The sequence below is a fragment of the Heloderma suspectum genome, chromosome 8 (genome assembly GCF_057233095.1).
Source record: "Heloderma suspectum isolate Gila_16-S chromosome 8, 16-S_ref, whole genome shotgun sequence".
Classification (NCBI taxonomy): Eukaryota; Metazoa; Chordata; class Lepidosauria; order Squamata; family Helodermatidae; genus Heloderma; species Heloderma suspectum.
In genome coordinates, this window is record NC_139465.1 from 14,494,362 (window position 1) to 14,512,498 (window position 18,137).

The 18,137-nt window shown below is 43.0% G+C and overlaps 1 long non-coding RNA gene across 1 annotated transcript in view; it reads right to left on the minus strand.

Annotated features, from left to right (window-relative positions):
* Window positions 1-18,137, minus strand: part of LOC146338860 (uncharacterized) — a 24,816-nt gene continuing 6,679 nt past the window's right edge. Inside the window, exons 3-5 of the long non-coding RNA XR_014784657.1 lie at window positions 16,796-16,886; window positions 1,088-1,116; window positions 1-752 (exon numbers count right to left, since the gene is read on the minus strand). This is a non-coding gene — a long non-coding RNA (uncharacterized LOC146338860). The remainder of the gene's footprint in view (window positions 753-1,087; window positions 1,117-16,795; window positions 16,887-18,137) is intronic.

The window sequence follows — 18,137 nt, forward strand, 5'->3', positions numbered from 1 at the left end:
GACCCAAATATGTATTATTTATGAACAGCAATGCTCTCCTGTTATACTCTCGATTGATTGTGTCAGGGAAGCTATACGAGAGGTGCAAGGAGTCAATGCGAAATAATAAAAAAAAGAGCAACCCCCCTGCAAAAAAGGAGAAAAAGTTTCCTGTAAGGGCAACTGTGGAGGGGGGCAGGGAGGAGAGGAATGGAATGGAATTCTAGTGATACCTTTTATCGAGAGAACATTACAGACACATTGAAATGTATCTTGATTGCAGCTATGAGTGTGATTTACAGCTGTCCTCGGTGCTGAATATCAGAAATATCCATGCACAAACACATCTCCTTTTGAATGATGGGAAGATGCAGCTTGCCACACGTCTCCTCTGACAAGATGTTTCTCTCTCAATTGCCACTATCACCTTCCTTCCTTTATTTTTTTCTTCCCTTCTTTTCTTTTCTTTCCCCAGTTTTTGCATTTTGCTTCAGGGAGGCAAAAGGAAGCAGTCAATCAATAGGGTGTCTTGAGTGAAGTTGCCTGTAGCTCTTCCATTTCTCAGAATGGGCACTGGTGCAAGCCATCAACAGCAGTAAAAGGCTGTCTCTGACAGAAATTAAGACTCTTTCTTCTACATTGCTGTCTGGTGGTTGCTGATAAACATCTCCCACTCCCATGTTGGATTGTGGCAAATAAACCAGCTCAAGAACTTTCCATTGGTTTTTCCTTATATTTCTTCATTCATTTATTTGGAAATTGGTATCTTCTCCCTGGGCAGGGAGCATAAAGTGAGGGTTTCAGCATACAGAGCTGGACCTACCATTAGGCAGATTTTGAAGTCCTATGAAAAGGCAGCAGGTTGCCATTTATTTTGATGATATTATTATTATTATTATTATTATTATTATTTTACCAGTGTGGGGGTGCCAGGTGGATTTTGGGCCATCCCTGGCAAGATGTTCAAAACATATCTTTTAAAAATCCATCAATGTTAGGGGAGGGAGGGGGAAAGGCAGAATAATAATACTTATTATTTCTCAGTAATTTCTCAGCATTTTCCAGTAATGTCATTGACAGAGCTGCAGGGTAAGCTAATACTATTCACCTCATATATCAGGGTAGTGGAAATGGAACCTGAGAAAATAGAAATAATATTATTTAGTAAGCATTTTGCATATATTATCTCAATTCTTTCAAGAGTCCTGCTAGGTGGCCCCACAGCATTATCCTCATGGTACCATTGAGAGGCTGAGAAGTTTGTGCCTCTGAGTATAAGACACTGAGGACAAACAATAACCAATGAGTGTCACCAGTATGGGAGGTTCCCAGAGGCCATCTGGATGACCATTGTTGAGACTGCAATGCTCAGCTAGCTGGATACGTGGTTTGATCCAACAAAGCAGTCCTTATGGTCTTCCACTGAAATAGCTGGCCAGCGTCTGGACTATATATACCAGGACTGCATGCCTTGGGATCCACCAAGCCAAGCACATCCCAACAGCCATGTAGGGCAGCCCACCTGAAGTTTGATAACCCCCTCCCCCCTAGAGTTGCTGCCTCCCTCGCACTACAAAAACTGAGGGGTTGTCAAGGGCCTGGCAGGCCCTAATACATTGCTGGTGAGCTGCATATGGCCTTGTGGGTGTCTGAGGAAAACCTATCAAGAAGAAGCCAGTAAAGACCATCCTTGCCCAGCCTAAACAGGAAGCCTTTACAGTCCTTTGTGTTGAGGAGAGCCAATGGTCCACGCTACAGCCGTGGTGGGTTACCACACATGTCATGTGGCAGCTGTGCATAGAACCATGGGTTTTCCAGGTCCAGCCCCAGTAGCACTGTGAGTTTTCGTTCACAGGTTCTATAGCCCTGATACTCACCAAGAAACAAGCAATCAAAGGCAATGGTAGGGAGAAATTTGTTCTCTTTGCATTTTGATATGAATTTAGCTAATTTTGCACTTTCAAACCAATACATGAACCGAAGCTCAGTTATCAGTAGAAATTCTCACTTTTCTGAGTTTTGCAATGTTCCTCCAATCAAAATGTGCATACAAAAAGAAGTGTACATTAGGAGAAAATGCATACAAAACTTAGGGTATTAGTGAAAATAGCATTCAAAAATGCATTGCATTTGGAAAAATTGTTTGCAAAAAATGTGCATATTAGGCAAAAATTCATACAAAAATGCATGTATTAAGAGAAATGCATACAAAACTACATGCAGATGTTAATGTGAACTTTAAAACAAAAAATCTCAAAGTTTGGGACAAAGTGAATTTAAGATTGGAAAAATGATAAACTGAACACAACCAAAATTGACCAATTCCTCCACCCCTTGCTAACAGAACATAATGTTTCAGCATGGTCTCTCTTTACTTGAGATTTTTTTAAATGACTTTTTCCACTGAACAGATGGAGTCAGGCTAGGGGTGTACAGAATACTCACCCCGGTCCAGTCTGGGCGTCCGCGGGGAGGGAAGCGATCCGTCCCTCCCCCCGGAATCCTTCCCAGATGGCTCCGCTCCGTGGCAAGTCTGTGGAGCCGCTGGCCGGGGCCACCCGCAGCCGGACTTCCGTCTGCTGCCAGGCTGCAGCCACAAATGGCATCCGGCATAGGGGACGCCATTTGCATCCCTGCCCTTGGCCATGATTGGCAAAGAGCAGGGACGCAAATGGCGTAGCAGATGCCATTTGTGCCCCTGCTCTTTTTGTGATTGGCTATGTAAATAATTATGAAGCCAATCACAGCAAAGGGCAGGGATTGAAAAGGCATCTGCTATGCCATTTGCATCCCTGCTCTTTGCCGTGATAAGCTACGTAAATATTTACATAGCCAATCACGGCCAAGGGCAGCGACGCAAATGGCATCCACTATGCCGGATGCCATTTTGTTCCACAGCCTGGCAGCGGATGGCTGCGGAATGAAGACGATGACCCAGACCAGCTGCTGTCAGGTAGGGTCCATCGCAGGGGGATTTTGGGGGGTGACAGGGGTAGTCTGTTCCACCATGGTCTCCGGGGGGGGGGTGGATTCTAAAGAATCGGGCCTCATTGGAGTCCGTGGTGGATTTCTCTGCTATACCTAAGTCAGGCTAATTCATCTGGTAATCATTTTTGATCCTTCACTTCAGATTCATTGTACAAATCATCTCATGAAAGCTTGCATGTGAAAAGTTCAAATATCCACATACAAATGGCTGATCTTTATTAGTACATTGAAACTGTCATAAACACCACTGTCACTGCCATTCTCCCAACCACATCTTCTGCAATTCAAGTAGAGATGTCAGAGAATTCCGCCACGGATCTCAGTGAGGCTGAATGCCAGTGCCTTCGGCCCCTCAAACTCCGTGGTGGAACGGCCTGCCCCCCCACCACCCCGCGGATCCCCCCGGGATGAGACTTACCTGGGGCGGATGTTCCGGATGGCGGCAGCTCCAGCGGCAGCTTCGGTGGCAGTGGCTGGTCTTCCGACCTGCTGCCGCCGCCACCGCCATTTGCAGTCTGTGTTTGTTTGTTTTTTCCCCATTCGTGATAGGCTACGTAAATACTTACGTAGCCTATCACATCTGAGTTTAAAAAAAAAGCATACGCAAATGGCGGCTACGGCCGCCGCCATTTGCGTTCCTTTTTTTTGGCCATCTTAGTCTACGTAAATATTTACATAGACTAAGACTGCGAAAATAAGGGGGAACGCAAATAGCATAGCGGATGCTATTTGCGTTCCCCCTTATTTTGGCTGTCTTAGTCTATGTAAATATTTACGTAGAGTAAGATGGTGAAAATAAGGAACGCAAATGGCGGTGGCCGTAGCCGCCGCCATTTGCGTACGTGTTGTGTTTTTGTTTTTTTTAACCCAGACATGATAGGCTATGCAAGTCTTTATGTAGCCTATCACGGCTGAATTCAGGGACGCAAACGGCGGCGGCTATGGCCGCAGCCATTTGTGTCCCTGCTAGCCAGCGGCTGGATGTCCAGCTGCTGGCGGAGCCGGCCAGCGGCTCTGCGGAATCCCTGTGGAGCAGAGCCGGCCGGCCAGGATTCCAGGGGGAGGTGCTCCGTGCCTCCCCCCCCCCGGCGAGGATTCCGGGGGGAGGGACGGAACGCCTCCCCCCCCCAGCAGAACCCAGCAGAGCCAGGTAAGCAGGGTTTTGTACATCCCTAAATTCAAGTCATTGGGAGTGTGTTCAAATACCGCCCCCCCCAAAAAAGACTAAATAAGAATGAAGTCCGTAAAGACATCATTTTGTGTTAGCTGGTGTAGCATAATGTCTAAGAGACTGAGCTACAAATCAGAACATCTCTAGTTCAAATCTGGCCTCTGCCTAACTCACTAAATGGCCTTAGGTAAGCCACTCACTCCCAGCCTCAGTTCTCCCATCTGAAATATGGAGATAATAATACTGATTTACCTTACAGGGTTGTCGTGAAGGATTACTATTAGGCAATGCATGGGAAGAAGTATTTTGAACACTCAAAAGTGCTATACAAATGCTAAGTATTATGATTTTGAACTTGTTCTCCTTGGATTTTACAAACTGGGCATTGCTTACATTTGGCCAACAAAAAGAACATTTATGAATTTAATTGGATCTTACATTTGTGAATGACTTTTTGCAGAGCGAAAATGCCAAGCTAAAGGACATTTTGAGATCCTGCCCTATTTCCTAGGGGATGTGGATATTCTTGGGGGAGGAATAAATATATGCAAACTTGTAAAAGGACTTCTGGCAATAATAAAGACATCTTAAAATAAGAGGCATCTGGCAGTCTCAGATTTATAGATATCTACTAATAGTTGTGCCAGATTATAAGCAGGCAAACATAGGTAATATCGGCTCTCCATTATTACCCGCGTTCTTTTCACATATATGTTGCATTAAATTCCTCCAGAAGAGGAAACATTAGCAAAGTAGTTTATGAGTCTGCAAGTGATTCAAAGCTGGAGACTAGAGAAATGTATTGGATTACATATTTTCTACACAAAGCACCAGCAATTAATTTAAATTATTTCCCTAAATCAAAATAAGTAGAGCTTTTGGCAACCTTTGAAGTTTAATAAGTGTTTAGATGATCCATAAAGCATAGGTTTGGGGCACCTAGGTTTTGAGATCATGAAAGCAAAAGGGTCCCAAACACTTTGTAGAAGAAATGCAATTCCTAAATCAGTAGCATTGAAATTAAAATGAAAATACAGTTATTGTTTTTTGGAAGGGAAGGGAGAAAAATATATTATAAAAATCATATACCCTTTTGTCTTTAACAGCTATGGACCAACAGAAAATTCCAAAAAGGAAATAAGTTGTAGATTGTCACACCACCCTTGTAAAGTGATGTATTATAGGTCAATAGTGAACTTGAACAAAACTCAATACCAAACTTATTACAACACAAATAAAAATCCAGTTATTGGATTCCAATAAAATTGCTCACCTGAGCAATTTCTGGATTTATATTTAGGATATGTGTATGCTACTTTTCCGCTGAAAATATCTAAAGGGGCAAAAAAAAAAATTCAATTAAAACAATAAAAAGGCACCAATGAAGTTTGCAATAGCCACAACAACAGACAATAACACCTACAGAATTAGCCAAACGAAGGCAGCAGAGACACTTTGCTCAGTTAAAAATCTTGAGCTACAATCCTATACACACTTACCTGGGGTAAGTCCCATGGAACTCAATGGGGCTTACATCTCTAAGCAGACGTGTATGGGTTGTGCTGCACAAGAATAAAAAGGCCTTCACCTGAGGGGTCTGAAAAACACCAGTGTGGCTGCCTCACTAATGGTGCAATCCAGCAACACTGGCTGGGGCATGCTGGGAGTTGTAGGACTTTTTTCTGTCTAAACATGCATCAGAATGTGGCCTAAGATGGCCACTTCCCCATCACCAAAAAAGAAAAGAAAAGAGGAAATGTATCACCCCAAAAAGAGGATACCAATTCCCAAACATTTTGCATATGCTGATTTATAGAGTGAGATATAAATTTACTAGAAATAAACTAACTATAATTTAAATAGAAACAGAACTGCATCTCACTATAGTGGGAAAGTCTGAGCAGGTGACCTGTGTGCCTGCTGCTCAGAGGACCATCCAGGTGTTAGCTCTTGATGGGCAACTTCCAGATCCAGATTAAACTTCCCTTTAATCTGGCCTTGGACTGAACGGTCCTTCCATTACAAGATGCCTTCAGACAGAGGCATGTCCTCTGACAGCTGTTTATGGCTGTCTGTAAAGTAGGGCACACAGCCACCCTAACAGAGAAATGTATGAATCTGAACAAACTCCATTACACAATGTATTCCATGTTTGGATTGATTTGGAACTGCCCAGGCAAACCGTGTGTTGGCCTTGGACTAGAAAGACCTGTATTCCAGTTTCAAGCAGGAAGCTCAATGGATGGACCTTGGTAAGACACTCTTTTTCACCCTTAAGATTGATCGATTGATTGATTAATTGAAAGCAGGGTTACAGAAACTCAGGCCTAGAGGCCAAATTTGGCCCTGAGGGGTTCTCCAAAACCACACCCCTTCCCTTGGATCCATTCCTTTCCCCCAACCACCTATCATTTGGTGGTTTCCCAGGTTTTGTGCAGTCCCCCCCTCCCAGTTGTGTCTCTTAAGGCTTAATGACCCACAGTAAGAGCATTAACCTAAAATATGCTGGTATTTTTTGCCTTTGGCTCCATCCATCACTGCGATGTGGCCGGTGACAGCCTATTTCAGACAGAATTCAGACATTGGGCTAAAAGAGGTTCAATGCCCCTGATATAAAGTATTTATTCATCACCTTTCTGCACACCAGGGTTCTCAAAATAACATACCATTACATGAAATTCAATAAAAGCATAAAGAAAACATTCTTTAAAACAGGCCAAACGACCTTAAAAGCAAAAAGCCTGCCAAAACAGTACTGTTTTCACTGCCTGTCTAAAACCCAATAGAAATGGAATCAACCTTACCCCCCTTCAGAAAAAGCTCCATGGAGTGCTGCTACAGAAAAGGCTCAGGATGAGATCCAGTGTGGTGTAGTGGCTAGACTATTGTTGGACTGGGAGTCAGGAGATCCAGGTTCTAGTCCCCACTGGAAGCTCACTGGCTGACTTTGGGCCAGTCACTGCCTCTCAGCCCAACCTACCTCACAGGGTTGTTGTTGTGAGGATAAAATGGAGAGGAGGGGGAGTATGTACACCACCTCAGGTTTCTTAAAGAGGAAAAAAGGCAGGATATAAATGTAATTAATTAATTAATTAATGTCTTGTCCCCAAATTACTTTTCAGGGTTGTTGTTATGAGGCTGAAAGTACATCCAGAGCTACTTGGAGAGGCAGGTGTGTGTGTGTGGGGGGGGGGTGAGTTAAAACAAATAAGCCCAGGTACAATACTAGTTCATTGGTCATGTTTTGGTGAGTGAGTGTCTTTTCAATACTCAACTTTTCCTTTCTCCTGGCTTATTTATACACTCAAGCAACGGCAAACGGAGTATTTTCTGACATCTGGAATTCACAGCATGTCTTGCTGCTAAATTGCCACCTTAAAGCCTCCCCCTCCCCATCACTACACTACCACCCTCTCTTACCTTCACTGAAAATGCATATTACATCAAAGTGACAGACACATGCAAAGAGAAATGTCTATCAACAGTGACGCTTTCATTGGGAAGTTTGTAAAGTGTAACCCATTTAAAGTGATTTTTATGCCCGGTGTTTCCAGAGGACTGAACCAGAATTCTGAGATTGCCAATATATTGTGCATCTTTGACACATTCACAGAAATGTAGTTGTTTTCTCTCTTGTTTCAACACTGAGGGAGCTGTTTGCTGATTGGGGTGAGGGTGGGAGAGTAGAGAGAATAGGTTTCTACAATTATGTCATCTATCGGGGTGTTAGAAAAACACCAAGGGAACTAGTTGATTTTAAGACAAAGGTAGCGACTGAGGCCTACCTGGAAACCACAAAAGTGTGCAGTGCAGTGCAATGTTATTAGGGTCTACTCAGAAGTAAGCCCCACTGAGTTTAAGAGGACTTACTCCCAGGTATGTGTGCATAGGAGTGCAACCTTAATCGGTGCAGGTTGCCAACTGACCAGAAAAATCATGCCCTGCTCTGCTATTATGCCTTGACCTGCTTGATCCGCTCTCACTTGCTTAAGTCTGCAATACGAAGTAATGTCTGCTGTGAAAGACGCAAGAGCAGGGTCTAAGTACAGAAGTTGGTTTCGCTGCATGCAGGTTCTGTCCCAGAATCCTAAAAATGTATATCAGCTGCAGGGGTCTAGGACGCTGGCTGCTCCTGGGTCGGCAAGCCAAATCTATCCCTCAGGGCAAGATGTGATAAGATGTGGTGTGGCAAACAGAGTGCTGGGTTGGAATCCTGCTTATTACATGCCCTAGCTGTAAGGATAAAAAGGAATCTCACTCCATCATATTGATTTCCCTCCTTGGAGACAGGATACAAATGGAATAACAAATGTTATCACACAGACCTAACAATCCACAGACCAGAATGCTCTAATGATTTATAATACACCAGAAGGCAAAATAAAGTAGAGCTGTGTGCAAATGACCTCCCAAAATTCTCCACCTTATTTGTGGGCAGAGAAATTTGGGAGATAATTTCACTGAATTTCTCCAGGGGAAGGAGAAATTCTCAACAGTTTCTCCCAGGTACGGCTCCCCATTGGCAGGGCTTGTATCACAGCTTCTTTCAATTTTGGTAAAGGGTTTGGGGGTCTTCATGCTGCAACAGCATCAACTCTTGTTGGCAGGCTGGCCCCCATTTTGCATCCACCGCAGTGCAGGTGTTGGGCAAGGGGAAGAGTTGTGTCCAGAGATGAGGTGGAGTTAGTGTTTTGCAGAAATCTGCCCTCCAATTTCCAGAAAGTTTTCTTCCTCCATGAAAGGGGCTTCTATTGTTCTGCCTCCTTCTCAGGACAGCCTATAATTTATGTTGAATTCCTTTGGGTGGTGTTTTTGAGCTTACTTAATCACAGTTAGCCTCCCAGGCTGCTTGCACATCCTGAACTGAAAAAGCCCCATGGGAGGAATTACCTCATGCAGCCTTAAACTGGGCTTGAATTGAAGTGTGGGAAGCTGCGGAGGCTGCAGGAGGCCAGAGAGATGATCGTACAATGAAAAACAGGACACCGCTCCTCACTCCTTGGCCACCTCCCAAGTAAGGGAAGCCCAACCTATAAGAATTTCTCCAAAATTTCTTCAGTACTAAATTTCTTTTCAGAAGCAATTTCTCTTCTATCAAACTGAATGAGAATGGTCAGAAAAAATGTGGGAGAAATTTTTGGCACAGCACTAAAATAAAATCTTTATCAAATAGACCACCGTTTGGTCGTTTCCGGCTTTTGTGCAGTTTTTCTAGATTCTAAAAGGTTGAAATGCCTCTCTGAAGGGCAGGAAGAGCTTTAAACTATATGCTGACATTTGGGGGTTGGGGTTTTGTTTTTGTTTTTTGGTGTGTGGGGTTTTTGTTTTTGCGTTTTGGCCCCACCCTTCTTGCCTTTGACCTCGCCCACCACTGGAATTCAGCCAAACTGTATTCTGGTGTAGCTCTTCCCCACCATTGCTTTCAAAGAAAGGGTTTTTAATAGAGCTGTACACCAACAGCCTCTCAAAATTCTCCAGCCTATTGTGGGAAGAAAGCGGGGGGAAACTCATAATTTCACTGAGTTTCTCCTAGGGGAGGAGAAATTCTCCAACATTTTCTCACAGATAGGCTCACTGTTGGCAGGGGCTGCCTGTAGCACAGCTCTTTTCTTTTTTCCTAAGCATTTTTTGGTTTATTGCACTGCTCCTGCAAGTGGCAACAGCAACTATGTTGAGTCTTCCACTTTTCTGAGGCAGAATTTTGAATTTCTTTTGGGTTTTGAGCTTGCCTAATCAATGCAAGGTGCCCAAGGGTGCTGTGTGTGTGTTTTCTCTCTCTATTACACATCTTCCCATTGTTCTGCAGTCTCCCAGGCCACCTGCACTTTCTGAACTGAAAAAGCCCAGTTGGAGGAATTGCCTCATCATGGTGCCTTCCTCATGATGGCTTTAATTGAAGTGTGGGAAGCTGAGGAGGCTACAGGCTGCCACAGAGATTACTGTACAATGACAGACAGGACAGCCACACACACTCCTCAGCCACCTCATAGGTCAGGTAAGCACAAGAACCCCAAATCGAGCCCAGGAGAATTACTTTGAAATTCCTTCTCCTTTGAATTTCTTTTTGAAAGCAATTTGTTTTCTATCAAATTGAATGAGAATGGTCAAAAAACAGGTGGGGGAAATTTTCGGCATGGCACTGGTGTTTAAACAAACATACAGCAGGCTGAAAAGCCTCGCAAAGCCCTGCTCCTCATCAGGCTTTGAAAGCGGCTGAGAATGTACCTCTTCACTTCCCCTTCCCTGATACCTGTTGAAACTGATACATGAGTTAGTTGAACTTAGCGCCCATTGAAATCAATGGATCAAGATAGCCATGACTTAACTTGAGGCCCATTGATTGCAATAGGAACTTTCAACAGACTTAGTGTGTCTCTACATGAGCGATTTATTGCACGCTCGTGATTGGTCACTCGCAGAATTTTGCGGGTGCTTTACATGATGCCCTCAACCTCCATGATGCCTTGCACACATTTTCTCCTTTATTGGGCTTTCAAAAAGATGGAAGATAAACTCGTTATGAAAGTTGATGGCGCCATATCAGCAGTGTGTAATGCTGGCTTAGCACCATGAACTTGCTGGGGGGGGGGGGACTTTCCTTGATTCAGACCACATGTCTCTCAATTGCCAGTTGGAGGGAGAAGACAGTAAAATGCCTCACTGCAATGAAGGGAGACAGATCTGATCCCTCACCCCACCAGGCTCAGAATCAAAGTCCTCTGTTGAGTCAGAGCACCCCCTTAAGTTCAGGGGGGCTTACTCTCAAGTAAGTGTGCCGAGGGTTGCAAACATACAACACACATTTATGTCTACTCAGAAGTAAGTCCCATTGACTTCAATGGGTCTTAGTCCCAAGTAAGTGTGTCTAGGGGCTGTATGGAAACAGTACAGCACAAGTATGCAAACTACATGTCTCCTGTAAAGAAGCCCATCCTAATCCCACAAAGAAAGCGAAAACAGAAAGCCCCAGAAAGGATGTTGTTGTTGTTTTGCTTAATGTAGAGACACCCTTAGTCTGGATCCAACCCATTGCCATCAAATGTGCTGATGTATCAGCATCAGCGCAGGAATCACTCCAGCCTTGGAAAGTGAATGCTCCAGTTGAAGAACAGGGTGCTAGTTCCAAAAATGCAACACCAGAAACCATTGATTTTACTTCATGGGAGCATTTAATGTAGGGTGCTTTTTCATTTTTATGCTTCATAAGCTGCCATTAACTTTTTGATAATGGCAGGGTACTTCTTTTGTAAAAAAACACACACACACACACACATACCAAAAAAACACTTTTTTTTTTTTTTAAGTTGACTTTTCTCCCCCAAGATGGAAAATTAAAACGAGACCACGAAGGAACACAGGAGACCTCCAGCGCTGTTAATAAGTCCTTTCAGAAGCCTAATTCTTTCCAGATACAAATTGTGCAATTATTTAGAATGCTTAAATAAGCTAAACCCCTTACAAATGATATGCCATCATTTACAATAGTGTTAAGGGGAAATGATTTATATTTTGCCAGCAACAGAGAACAACTGCAGAGACCACATCAGTTTCTACATGCAAAAATATAATTAGGAGTCATGTAGGCCGATTAAATATCTCTTAGCCAATCAAACATTTGGCTTTTAACTGATTTGCCATTCAGTTTGCTGTTGAACAGTGCAATTCTATATGGGTACTCAGAAGTAAGCCACATTGAGCTCAATGGAATTTACTCCCAGGTAAGTGTGTATATAGGATTGCAGCCTTAATTTCTATATAGTTACATCTTACAACACCTGAATAAAGTTGTTTGGATGGCAAGGACAGGGGAGCCTGAAAGAAGGTGCCAGTTAGGCATGCATGCACACGCACCTCAGTGCACAGGGATGGGAAGGTTCAACCCTCCCTTCCCTGCTCAGATCTATGGCTTATTGCATGAGTTGGGGGGGGGCGGAGGTCAATTGTGCCTTTAGAGCACAATCCTATCAAGACAGGCTGCTGACTCCGAACTTGGAGGGGACCATCTATCCTAAGCGAGGCAGGAGAGGCATGAGGGGGGGATCGTTCCCTCTGCACCTATCTTGCCCTGCTATTTTCCACTAGACAGCTGTTTTTGGCTGTCTAGCCATGAGGCAGGGGCGACCGGGAGAGGAGGCTGTGTGTATGACACATAGGATGTGTCATACGTGCAACTCCACTTTCCCTGCCCCAGAACGTCCCCAGCCCCAGCCCTTTTCAGTTGCTCTGTGCTCCTCTTCTGAGCACAGAGACGGGGCTTCTCTGCCCTGCCTCCAAGGCAGCGCAGCAGACGTGGGGGGAAGTCGGTTTTCCAGGAACCAACCTCGGAGCGTGGGCTGGGCTCTGAGGTCAGTTCCCAGAAAAGATCACATCCTATGGCCCTCTAGACAGTGTCTAGTAGCCATATCATTGCTCCCTTAGTCTCTTGTATTTCAGTGGTCTGCTCTCTAAGTATGACTGAGTCGGGATCCAACCCCATTGCTTTTATGACGTCAGACAACTTTTTAGTGACATCTCTACTACTTCTCAAACCATTTCCTTAAAAAAAAGTAGGTGTTGGGATTATATATAACTCTAAAATGGCTGAAAGCATTAGTGGGGGAATTGATCAACTAATGGTGCAATCCTAAACATACTTCCTGAGGAGCTGGAACCACTGAAAGTGTGACTGAGGATTGCATGGCATTTCATCCATCGTATTTTTTTTTTAAAAAAATTAAAATCATGTATTACTCTGATTACTCTGCACAGTCCCCCTTTTCTTCTAGCACTAGTGCCATGCTGAACATGTATCCCACTTTTTTTTTTTTTTTTACCATTCTCATTCAATATGATAGAAAAGCATTTGCTTTTGAAATGAAATTCAGTGGTGAAGTACATTTCTGAGAAATTCTCATGGACTGAGGTTGGATTTCTCATGGTTACCTTAATTAGGAGGCCAAGGAGTATGCACACGTTTCCTGTTTTTCACTGTGAAATCATCTCTCTTGCAGTCTGCAGCCTCATCAGCTTCCCACATTTGAATTCAAGGCCAGGGGAAGATTTAGGGCACAATTCTTTGCATGTTTGTGAACTGCCCAGAGAGCTTCAGCTATTGGGCGGTATAGAAATGAAATAAATACATACATACATACATACATAAAAAATAAATAAATGTTTTGACAGAAAAAAGGTCCTACACCTCCCAGCATCATGCATAGGATTACACCCTTAATGAAGTAATTCCTCCCATGGGGCTTTTTTCAGATCTGGAAGCACAGGCAGCCTGGGAGGCTGCAGAGCAATGGAGAGATGAGTTAATAGGAAGAAAACACACCGCACCCTCAGCCGCTTTGCAGTGATTAGGTAAGCACAAAAACATCACAAAAATCAATTCTAGAACACCCTGAGAATAAGGCAAAACAATGGAAGCTTCTTTCATAGGGGAAGAAAGCTTTCAGGAAATTGGAGGACAGATTTAGACACAGCAGTAGCTCCACCTCTTCCCTGGAGCTAGACACAACACTGCCCCCCCACACACACACACACCCTTGCACTGTGGTGGATGCAAAATGGGGGCCAAGCTGCCAACAGAGTTGACATTTGCAGTGGCAGCACACACATACACACACACACACACACACACACACTTATGACAAAAGAAAGAAACTGTGCTACAGCCCCTGCCAATGGTGATCCCTACCTGTGAGAAACATTTGAGAATTTCTCCTCTCTCTGGAGAAGTTCAGTGAAATTCTCCCCCTAATTTCTCTGCCCACCACCAGTAGGGTCGAGAATTGTGAGAGGCCATTTCCATATGGCTCTGTTGAGCAGTAAAGGTCTTGTTGAAAATAATCAATGCCCCTCTCCTGATTCAGAAAAGACATTTAAGATGATTTTTCTCACAGCTGTTAACACATGATTTCTCTCTGTCATTTAGTGAAGAGAAATTTCTCTTTATTAAATATCCTCACTCAAGTGTCCTATCCTGTAGTAGACTATAGGATTGATTCTAATAGATGAATAGATTGATCCATTGGCTAAAAGCATGACAATCAATGAATGGGTGAAGCTCCCTTAATCAGTGGATGGGCCTGCCTAGGAAGAATATCATGGTTTCCACATAATCAATATTACAAAGTAATAATCATTCTGGTCAAATTAATGAATGGGGGGAAGGGTTAGAGGGAAAAGGAATGTTGAATTTGCAAACGTAATTAGAACACCTGAACAGACAGTCTGTAACCTACAAATGCTGAGGTTACATGGACACTAGTTTCAAAGTGCCGGTGGAGACTCAGTCACATTAAATATTATTTATTATTTTATTCAATTTATAAGCCACCTATATACAAATACTTGCACTGGTGCACAAAGTTAAAAACAATTTAACAACAAAAAACAATAAAAACAACACTGCATAAAAACAGTATGTAACTGTCAACAAAAAAGAATGAGAGTTCTCAAAAGGGAAGGCCTGCTGGAATAACAGAGGCTTTAATTTCCACTTTAAAACCTTCAAAGACTCAAATATACACATTGTCTATAGCAGGGGCAGGCAGAATGTAGTTTGGGGTAGATCTCTGGGTGACAGGAGCATTTCTAGGCACTTAAAGATTCAGGGGCCAGGCCCATGGAACACAAATCTGCATAAAATTTGCATATGATCAGTTATATCCATATACACGAAGTAAGAAATAGTTACTTTTTAAATTTCACATGAGGCAAAACTAGCTGATTAATTTATCATTCAAATAATTGCCAATAAAAGAAATTCTTCAATTAATTTCTACTCTGACCCAGATCATCCCAAGCCAATGGAGAAAGTTTCTTTCTAAGCTTAATTGCCTTACAGTGGGAGCCGGGGGGTGGGGGAGAGAGAGAGATTGCAATATGTGAGAAGTAGAGAGTTATCCTTTCCCTCCCCATCGGCAAACAGTCTTGAAAAATTTCCCCCTGCATGGCTGAGTGCACCAATGGACACACAGGGCTCTGTAAAATAGATTGGGGGCCCTGGGAAATAGATCGGGGGCTGGAGGCCCATGGCCCCAAGCCTAGCAATGCCCCTGCTAGGTGACTTATAGTAGATCTCCAGAGCTTTCTCTCTTCCAGTGCTTTAACGAGAGTAAAACTGCAAGAAAAAAACACACCTTCTGCTGTGGCTGGCCTTGTGCTAATTGCTTATTTCTGGGCCTCAGCATTGCTCATCTGTAAAATAGGAGTACTAATGGGTTCCTTTTGACACAAATTTTTGTTCAGCTCTCCTGACCAGGTTTAGAGTGTTAGGTTAGAATCCCTGATGTGTAGTAACTCACATGTCGATTTGTATATATGCCAGTGTATGGTTCATAACTGATCATAGATCCTTAATTCCACGCCCTGAGCTACCATTTTGTGTCTAGCACTGGCTGGTAGACCTCTGCATTCTAGTAAGAAACAGAATGGACCCTGCAAGGCTGAAGTCCACCCACCATTGCTCTATAGTGAAGTATTTGTAGTGCTTAAGCCTTGTTGGATAATTTCAAAGATGCATTTAGCCTAGTGCTCTGTTTCCACCACCAGCTGCCACAGACCTCAATGAAGCTCAGGAGCATGGCAAGAAGGGCAACAAACAGCCTTACCCTGTTGCTTGTCCCAGTCATCTGGCATTCAAAGAAAAGGAATAACATGAGGCATGAGCAGAGAAATCAAAACAAATAGACAACATTTGGGCATCCAGCTCCAGTTTGCAGATGAGGAGTCATATAAATCTAAGCAAAAGAAAAATGGGGAAACCAATCCCTTTTGCTGGATTGCTTAAAAGTTTATTTTTAGTTTTGAGATACTCAAGATTCTCCATGACACAAAATGGAATGGGAAGGAAGTTTCTGATCTTTCCAAATGACAGTAATACTGCTGCTACTGGAACTATACAGCTATAACTGTTAGCATCAGTTATCTTGAAAGGAGCCATTGCACTCCCAAAACCCAGGTGGGGGGTGTTTGTAGATGAGATGACACCCTTAAATATATGGGCCAGGACCTAAAGGATTATGCAACTGATCCCAACCCAAGAAGGGCCTGTAGACTTTTTCTTTTTCTTTTTTTCCTGGATCAGTAGACCTCCCATTTCTGTGCCACAAAGCAAACCTCTTTTGAAGCTGAGAGAAGCTTCAAAAATGGTGTGTGGTATAGGCCTCAGCTGATCCCAGAAAGAAAGAAAGAAAGAAAGAAAGAAAGAAAGAAAGAAAGAAAGAAAGAAAGATGATAGCAAGCAAAAGGCCACAGCACTATGAACACTTACATGGGAGTAAGCCCACTGAACTCAGTTGGACTTACTTCTGAAGAGACAAGATAGGATCAGGTGACAAGCAGTTATTTGGATCTTGGCTAACCCTGTAATCCTAATCTCTCTAGAAAGTAATGAAATGAGATTTAGTTGTGACTTATTTAAACCCATGGGACATAGTCTTTGGCTAATTTTGTTATTGGATTATGCCCCATTAATTTAAGAGGCCTAACCATATGCAGAATTACAGCCTGGGGGTGCACAAGCCGAGACCCGTAGGAACTTTCTCATGGGTTAGTTGGTCTGTTGTTGGTATCAGCGTCTACAGCCTACTTCATCAGACACATACATGGGGTATTATAAAGAAATATAAGGATCTGAGTTTATTTTACTTCTTTTCAAAAGTATCTTACAATGCTGCCCTTTCCTCCAGCAGATTTGCTTGGTCCACATTTTCTACCTCTTGAAATTTGGCAAGATCCTTCAGAAGGATGTGCTTCTCATCTGAAACAAACATATGCAATGCCAGAGATGTAATAAAACAGCTTAAAAGTGCAAAATTAAGAAGGGTTGTGTACGGAGAGCCTGATGGATTCAGTCTGATTCCATTATTTTCCTTACAAATTGGGAGTGATCACTGAAAATCTCCCAATGACCAGTTTGCATGTAAGATCTGGGACAGCTAAGGTGTAAAAATAAATAGATAAATCCAGTAGTTATCCGGAGAGTGCCCCCACCCCCACAAGAAAGAAAGAAGCAATCAAACCAAATATGTTTACTCTTCATTGCTTATGACATTGGTCAATTCCATCTCTCTTTTCTGGGGGTGGGGGAATATTTCTCCTTTTCACTTGGATGCTTCCCCCCTCCCTTCTCTTGTTTTCTCAACTGGCATTGCTTATGATTCAATTATAAGGCTAAAAGCTGACCTGGCCCAGCAATGATCAATTATTAGTTGTCCGTAATAATGGCAACGCATTCGATTTTGGGCCTCGCGTTCTGCAGGATGATCATTAGAAAATAAATCAAAAAGGGGTGGGGGAGGGTGATGTGGATGGCCCACTTAAAATACGGTGGAAGTAACTTCCCCTCCCCCCTCCTTTTTCAACTTGAGGGGTTGAAATGAATCGCTTGATCACAGACTATTGATAGGGAAACAGACAATTTAAGGAAACCCTTCACTTACCGCTCCTGGGTGGAAACACATTCCGAGCCTGTTTTAGGAGTTTGATGGATATCTTTGAAAGCTCCCAGGCTCCGGTTTATTTGTTTGTTTGTTTATCTTTATCTTGGAAAGTCTTTAAGCCAAGATACGGAGGCGTTTGACAGGGCGTTGGAGGTTAAATTCACCACCGTAGAATAATAAATTTGCACATTGAAACGCACAATGGGGGGGGGGAGTAGGAAGATTGTGATACGGAGATTTTGCACATTTGAAGGGGGAGATATATATATATATATATATATATTCCGGCCAAACCTCTTAAAAACCCATTTTCAAGTGTTTATGAAATTGAGACTAAGTATTTTATATATCAAGTCGTATTATTTTCTCTCCTTATCCCCCCATCTCATATCCGAGACATGGGTCCTTGAAATGCCCAGTATAAATAATAATAATTTAAAAACGATTCTAGGAGAAATATTTTTTTGAAATCTTACGAAACTTTTTTTTGTTTGTTTACAAATGCACGGAAAGATTTATTTCTCCACATAACTACTTCGGATTTATCGCAATCGCGAGTTCTTAACCGG